Genomic DNA, 7,770 nt, shown 5'->3' with positions numbered 1-7,770 from the left:
GTATAACCCCAGGGTGGAAGCTCATCCTGACTTTCCGGAGGAAGTTGCCCGGGTTGAAGTGGTCGTACAGTGCATGGCCGTTCTGCAGACATGCATACTTTGACAGTCGCACAGCTCGGCGTTGATTTATGAGCTCGTCAACTGTGTTGAGCTGAGCTTGTTCCTGAAGGACCGGTATCGGGGTGAGGCGAGAGAGACCGGTGATGGCTCGCATGGCTTCTCTATTGATAGCTTCCAGTTTAGCATGTTGGGATGCGGTTAGACGCTGAAACTGGGCTTCATAAACCAATCGTGGTTGGAGCACAGCGCACGCCAGCGAATTAAACCTTCGTGATCATTGTGAAGGTTGCGTGCAGCTTCGCCACCTTCAAGCCTTACGCGCTAGTGTGAGGTTCTTAGTTTTTTACCTCATCCCAGATGTATATAGAGAAAAAGAAAAAAAAACATACGTCACGTGGATGAGGCTTTGGTTAATGGAGGGCTTTTCGTTAATAGATCATTTGGTTAATAGATTGTTTAACTACCGGGATAAAAAATAATCTATTTGTATATTTTATCTAGCTTGGGACGAAGGTTATCTGGGGGCGGTGACTGAAGAACTTGGCTGAAATGGCCAGCATCGTGACGGAGGTAGACACGCTTCTTATTTGTCGCCTTCTCACGTTTGTTTTCAATAAGGGTTAAGAACCTGCCTGGGAATCACCAGCATGCTTTCTTGTTTGAAAACGACTGACGTAGTCACCACCATGGCCGCATGTCCTTGACCTCTCCGGCGGCCACCCAGTGTCAGCCTGGTTGAGCGAAAAGCGCAGAAGGCGAGATAAACATTACAGGTAATTTGGTAGCGGTGAAGATGGAATAACTTGAAGAACTTCGCTGTGCATCCAAGCCCCAAGAAAATGCGCCGAACGAGCATAAAAAAGGACCTTTCGCGCTCCTCAACGGTACTGCGACCCACGTCCATTATGGGGTCTGAATCACGTGATTACGTTCACTAGTGCCACAAGCTCGCCGCTTCCCGTATGCACCCAAATCCCCCTACCTTTTCCTTTGGGACACTTCTTGAGGTTCTTCGAGCGACAGCTGAAAGAGGCTCCACAATGTAGGCCTTGGTAGAACCAGGGTTTGAGGAGCGGTCCGGCTGGGTTAGAGCTGCATCAGTGCAGAAATGTTTGCAAGAACCCGTATTTTTACTGTTAAATGTTCTCTTGGCTCGATCGCACGCATTCTTTCTTTTCTTCAGTAAGGGTATCATTTGGAATCAAGTGCTTGGTATTCGGGTTTGGTACCATTTAGGTGGGATTAGGTGTGGGGCACGGCAGATCACACCGGCTCCAGCGCCATGATGGAGGCGAGAACCGAAAACGCCCGTGTGTTAGAAATCTCGGCGCACGTTACAGATGCCTTAAAATGGTAAACGACAACCATATACACTACTTTCTTGAAACGTTTTATCTCCTAAGTTTGATAAAGCAGCGGCCGCATGACGTGGTTCTAACTCGGCCCCACAACAACGCGGTTCATAAAACGAAATGCCGCCCTAAACACGCCTCCTTCTTGAACACACAGACACACAACAACGAATATAGTCAGTTTCACTTTTGGCCTTTCGGACTAAGCTTTGGCGCTGCCTGCTTGCCGCCTCGTGCCTTCATCCTTCGCCTTCGCCCTTCGCGCGTTCATCGTGCTCGGAGTAGACGTGAAGCCAATCCAATCAGGCATCCACAAACATGCCACCAGGTTTGTCGCCTACAAAGAAGGCGTTATTTACCGCATCACACTGTGCTGTGGTGACTGCTATGTAGGACAGACCGGGTGTCTATAAATGTCAGAGTGGGGGAGCACCGAACAGTGCTGTCGTTGCTTGCGGCGGGGGGCCACCTGGCCTAACATTGTAAACGGTGTGGGTGTGGCCCAGTATATGATGCAGCACGTTTGTTAGGATGTGGACACGGCGAACCAGCCGGGAAAATAACGAGGGATACCACATTTACACGGAAGCAGACGAATGTGTGAGCACGCCTTCCATTACTCACAGAGAAGAAGTTGTGCTTATTGCAACGGAGCTTGCATGATACATAGCTTGGAGTTTGTTGGGTTGTGCGCATCTGGGGCGAGCAATTATTTTTGTGCGACCACTTTATGTTTGCCTTTAGCAAAGTAATACTTTCAGTTGAACTCTAGCGAACGTACAGTGTGCTCGTTTGCTCGTATTCGTCCTTGTGTCGCTTTTGATGTGTCTTGAAGTAACCAATTAGCCCCAGCTTTTTCCTTACCTGTATTTATAGCTCCGCTGTGAAGTGTCGTTCAGAAATATTTGTAACTAAATTTCTGGGCCACATGATGTGTCGCAGTGACCCGGGACGTCGGGCCGGCTCACACCCGCTTTATTAAAGCAAAGCTTTCTACCTGTAGCAGCCAAAGGTTCTTTCGTGGCGTGCGAGAGAAGAAACTCCCGACGCGGCGGCGGTGGCGGCGGCGACGGAGGGGTGGGGGGGTTCACTCGCAGATCACAGTGTAGGTGGTGCGGCGAATGGTTACCCATTGCTCCCCACGCAGGTGCTTGCTCACAGCGGCAGGCGCGTCGGCGTGCCGGCTTTGTCGTCTGCTTTAACGACGGTTGTTTTGGGCTGGTATTCATTCAGTGCCTGGGGAGGGGAAGACGCTTTGGAGGCGACACATGAAACAACGGTAACAGGGTTGCAGTGAGAGAGAAGACGCATTAGCGCATGCGCCGCCCTCTTGCTCACCCTTCGAAAGACGTTCCTCCCCGTTTTGTTTTCGCCGACGCACGTTCGTTCAGAACGCCACCGACGCTAATCCCAGGTAACGGCTGGCAGAATCTCTGATTTCGCTCTTTGTAGAGCCACGTGTGCGAATCCAGGTGGCGTCGAATGGGCAATTGTTGTGGGTGTCATTTGAACTTTGCTTGAAAACCACCTTCACAGCGTGGATTGGAGCAAATTTTTTCGTGTGCTGCATAAGCCACCTATACTTTCACATAATAGGTGGTATCAAGACCCAACCCCTAGAACACATGACCAACCCGTTTCTGGAACCACAACCCGGTTGTAGGGTCCCAATGAAGGCGTGAACGAGGCCAGCCAAAAGACGCTTAATGTTTTCGCAACTACACTTTTTAGAAACTGTTATTCAGAAAAAAAAAACGTAATGTTTCGGAAGGCAACACAGTCGTCTTACGGATAAGAAGGCTTGATTGGTTGCACAAAATGTCCATTCACACAAAAACATTACAACATTGTTTGGGCCCACTATGTCGATATAGGGTATTTCTTTATTATTGAATTGTTTATTGGCACGCACAAAATATAAACCTTGATACAACCGGCCAGTTTTTTTTTCAAGCCTTTGTACTAGTGCTGAGTAAGACACTTAGAGGACAGCATCATTATCCTAAGAATCGATTCTGAGTGGGGAAACGTGCGACCATTTCGACAGCGACAATTTCTTGGAATGCAATTTAAATTTCAGTCAATTCAGTTTATTTTTTTTCACAACAAAGATAAGGGTAGAAACGGGAAAAAAGCGACTTGGTGTCACTTAGGAAGGCCCGCGTCCCATTGTTACATGGCACACAACAGCCGCGAACATAGACTTTCGTACATCGCATACAGAATTCAAGACCTGCGAAAAACCTACAGGGAAAAAATCGTACAAGAAGAATATAAGCCGGAATATAATACCGCGATTGCGCTGGTAGAAGATTATAGAGATTTTGAGCTGCAATGCCGGGACGCACGAGTAAATAAACATTGGACACATGTTAAAAGCCTGGGAAAAATACATTCATCGAAAGCAGCCTGAAGAAAGTGTTTTCACACGAAGCACTTATGTAAAAAAGGGCTTATTCACACACGACCTACAACGTAGCTCACCTAATTGCAGGTGTACTACTGCATTACAGGCTATAGGTTTCTTTTAGAGTAGTTAATTACATGTGGGACAGTGTAGCGAGGAAATTGCCGACCTAAATCGTTCTACAAAAAAGAGTACACCAGAAATATATTTAATTCCAAATAATATAAAAAGAAGGACCTATTCAGATGAAATGGACTATGAACTTTCATCCTTTTATAGACAGATCGTATGTAACGAAGGGCCAAGAAACATTGAAAACTTCTATAGACTGACACTATTTTAAACGAGTGAACAGTTCATCTGTGGGCGCAGAGTATACAATGTTTGTAATGCACCTAATTCCTTTTTTAGATGCGAAGCATCTCATGCTCTGGCTGTGTCCCCCCCCTCCCTCGTTGTCGTTGTCCGCCATCCGCACTCTACTGCGCATGCGCGTCTCTTCAGCCCCGTCAGCGTTTGGACCGACGTCAGCGCAGTCCACTATAAAAAGAAATAGTTAGGCAGCGCCCAGTTTCGATCCCACGACTCTCTGGCCGCAACGGGAGGTACGTGGCGCTCTTCTCACTGCGCTACAAACCGAGACGGGAGCATGTGCTACGAACGCGCCTTATGTCCTTCACTCATTCAAACTACGTCAGGAAGCTACTGACACAACGAAGGCACGCGAAGCTGAACGTCACCGGAAACGACGAACTGAAAACTAATGGGAACATCAGTCGATCATGGCTGCTTCGCATACTACTCAGGGTTCCCCTACGGGTAAATGGTGTAATTTGTTTATCTGAAGCGTATAAAGTTTATTTATGTTTGTTATTTGTGGCAGTTCTCCGCGCCAAAACAAAGTCAGTCAGATGCGGCAAAAATAGCGCGTTATAAATTAGTAGTGTGATAGACTCTGAAACGAAGGGACTGATTTTGGCGGAAACACTAACGCATTTACACAGATTGCTTACAAAGGAATAAGCGTGAATATTCCATGAAATATTCTTAAGGAAATGCACACCAAGGGTTTTTCGCAATCCACAAACGCAATAGGAGTGTTACCCAAATATGACCGACCGTCAAATGAAACAGCAAGTTGTCGCGTATGAAACAGAATCGCGTTTGTGTTGTTAGTATTAAGAAGACAGAAGATCGCTTTACTACATTATTTAAGGTCCCGTAGTGTTCTTTTAACAGGTGGATTTTAACGCCGCAGATTGCTACCAGTAAAATTTATAGTCGTTGCATCCGCGTACACAGTGCCACGCGTATATCTTTTATCTACAACATAAATACCAATGGCCCTAATATGCTGCCTTGTGGGACCCCAATGATGATTGACTGAAACGCACATATGAATTTACTTTTTTACTCATTGTTCACGACAGCAATAACATTTTATCAGAAGAAGTGGTTTTCCATGAATGCCTTATCCTCAAAGTTTCTCGAAAATCGTGTTGTGGCAGAGCTGGTCGAAGGCTTTAGAGAAATCCACAAAAACACGAATACACGCAGAGTAACAAATAGTTGAGGCTTCGGACAGCAATAGGGCTTACGCAAAAGAAACCACTGATGTAATGTTCTTTTCTCCCCTCGAAGCCGGTTTTACCGCTACCAATTTTCTAATGTACGTAGTTCCTGGAACGATTGGGGAATATCTCAATGGGTGTCATAAGAGGGTTTTGCTTGAGAAGATACCACAACACACTTACGCCACTAGGTGGATATGCCTCTTCTTTAATCATTTGGATGGAACGATTACCAGGCGTATGTAAACTGCTAAACCTATAGATCAGGGAATATTCCCATTCCAATATTACGTGCCTCAATCGCTTCTTCCGTAAGGGGTAGTCTTACTGCTGTGTGGAACATGAAAACGAAAGCTGTTTCACGATATGAGCACCCTGATGAACTTTGAACAAGATTGGACGGCACGCCTGCAGGTGTGCCGTCCTGCTGCCCCATAAATTCTGGTCCTTATAAGGTATAGCATTCTTATTGCAATGCTTGAAAAGTGAATGTCCATCTTAGCGCTGAGAGATAATCAACACTGTGCGAAGAATAAATATGTGAAATAGAAAAACATCCCCAATATATGAAATAGAATACAAATTAACGTGCACACTGTAGATGGCAGCATGCCTCACCGAACTGCAGATTTCAGTGCTCTTTTCATACAAATATCTCAGTGGTGTGCGTTTCAGAAGCGAGGGCATTTTTTGCAATGCGTCAAAGACGCTGACAATATGCACCCGTTTCAACGCCCCCCACGCTTCTTTCTAGCACTGCACGCCATCAAAATGGTGCGGGTTTCTTCACTCCAGTCGAGGCTCGAAGACAAAGTGCTTGGCGCCGGCGTCTTTCTCGTGAGCGGAGAGCAAGTCCTCGCGCGATTCGCCCACGGGGCTCGCAGGACCGCCGGTCTGAGCCACTCCGCTGAACAGGGCCCTGGGTCCGCCGCAGTGCTGGGAACCACGTCTACTGCGCCTCTCGTAAGAGCCTGCGGCGAAGATAGACGCTCAAATTAATAAGCACCGTTTACGTTTACTTCTCATCGCCTGGCAAAATTTTTTCCTTTTTCCACATCCCGAATCCGTCGCCCACAACTCAGTAGGGCTTGTGTACCCGCCGTCGTAAAGGCGAGCAATAAAAAAAAAATAAAAGGGCCCATCTCCCTGCGAGGGGGACTCGAGTAAATGCGTCGCATAGAGGGTGGGTGTATTGCGTTAACGATTAGTGTTTGGGGAGTGGGTGGTAGTGAATGCGTCGTATCAGCAGCTTCTTGACGTAGTTTGAATGAGTCAAGGATATAAGGCGCGTTCGTAGCCTTCCATTCTGTGTCGGCTTTGTGGCGCAGTGGGTAGAGCACCATGTACCTTGCGTTCCGCCCGCAGGGTCGTGGGATCGAAACCAGGCGCCGGTAAGTATTATTTTTTATATAGTGTAGGGGGAGGGGTGCGGACCTGTTGTTGAGAGCGAGGAGGGTAGCGTGATGCGGGAGAGGAGGAGTGGGGGAGAGGGCGCACCTGGAACGGCTGTTGCGGACGCCGAGGCACGCCAACGCCGGGTGACATCGTGAGTTGAAGAAATGCTCTGCATTTAAAACGTTGTGCTGCCCACCTACAAGAAGGCCGGTTCTCTCGCCAAATACAGTGGCTGCTCCTGTTGTGTGACTACCACTAATTTCTCTCGCATACATACCATAAAGTTTCTCCTGTAGTCATAGCGATTCTCGCCGGCTTTCCACCCCAGCGTTATTTCACTTCCACCGTTTTATATAAGCTGCACCCTATACTCTATCTGGATTTGAATTAATTCTTCTCTTCATATCGTGCATATATTAAAACAATGCTTAAACGTGCAGTGAGCACCCAATGAAGGGTGCATTATCTTTCGCATCAGAGCTGCTTTGGTTTTGTTTGAATTGATGCATTTGCTTCTATCATCCACGTGGTGCCGAGTGAGTGCGCGTTGATATGAAAACTTGTACACAGTACGCGTGCCACTAGTGAGTACCGGCGTATGTCCCATCAGAGCGTACTGCATGCAATAACATTGCCAGCGACACCAAACGAGAAAGAAGCTCACTGTTCTTGGACGCCACGGGAAGTCGGCTCGTGTAGCTTTTGTGGCGCTGGGCTGATCGACGTCGGCGTCCCAACACCGTGACAACCAAGAGGATCCCAAAGGCCAGCATTAGCGCGGACACAGCCGCTGCACAGCCGGCCACGATATCAAGGCGCACGCAGTTGGGCGCTGTAAAGAACGAAAGAGGCCTTCGTGGGCGCGAAAAAAAAATCCACGCGAACTCGACTTTAGTTACACAAAGAGGTCGAGTTCGCTTTCTGTTTGTATTATTATAGAAATTAAGCTCAAATTCCCGCACTTTTTTCTCTGAATAACTGGTGT

The 7,770-nt window shown here is 47.5% G+C and overlaps 1 long non-coding RNA gene across 1 annotated transcript; it reads right to left on the bottom strand.

Annotated features, from left to right (window-relative positions):
- Positions 1-3,273: 3,273 nt before the first annotated feature.
- LOC144167051 (uncharacterized) lies at positions 3,274-7,610 on the bottom strand. The gene is made up of 2 exons (XR_013321833.1): positions 7,450-7,610; positions 3,274-6,361 (listed from the first exon to the last, which is right to left on the bottom strand). It is a non-coding gene; the product is annotated as an uncharacterized LOC144167051 (long non-coding RNA).
- Between the last annotated feature and the right edge of the window lie 160 nt (positions 7,611-7,770).

Source organism: Haemaphysalis longicornis, unplaced genomic scaffold (genome assembly GCF_048455015.1).
Source record: "Haemaphysalis longicornis isolate Haplotype H1 unplaced genomic scaffold, Haemaphysalis longicornis Haplotype H1 scaffold_2, whole genome shotgun sequence".
Classification (NCBI taxonomy): domain Eukaryota; kingdom Metazoa; phylum Arthropoda; class Arachnida; order Ixodida; family Ixodidae; genus Haemaphysalis; species Haemaphysalis longicornis.
Note: the sequence above shows the minus strand (reverse complement) of the source record. Positions and strands in the feature narration are given on the sequence as shown.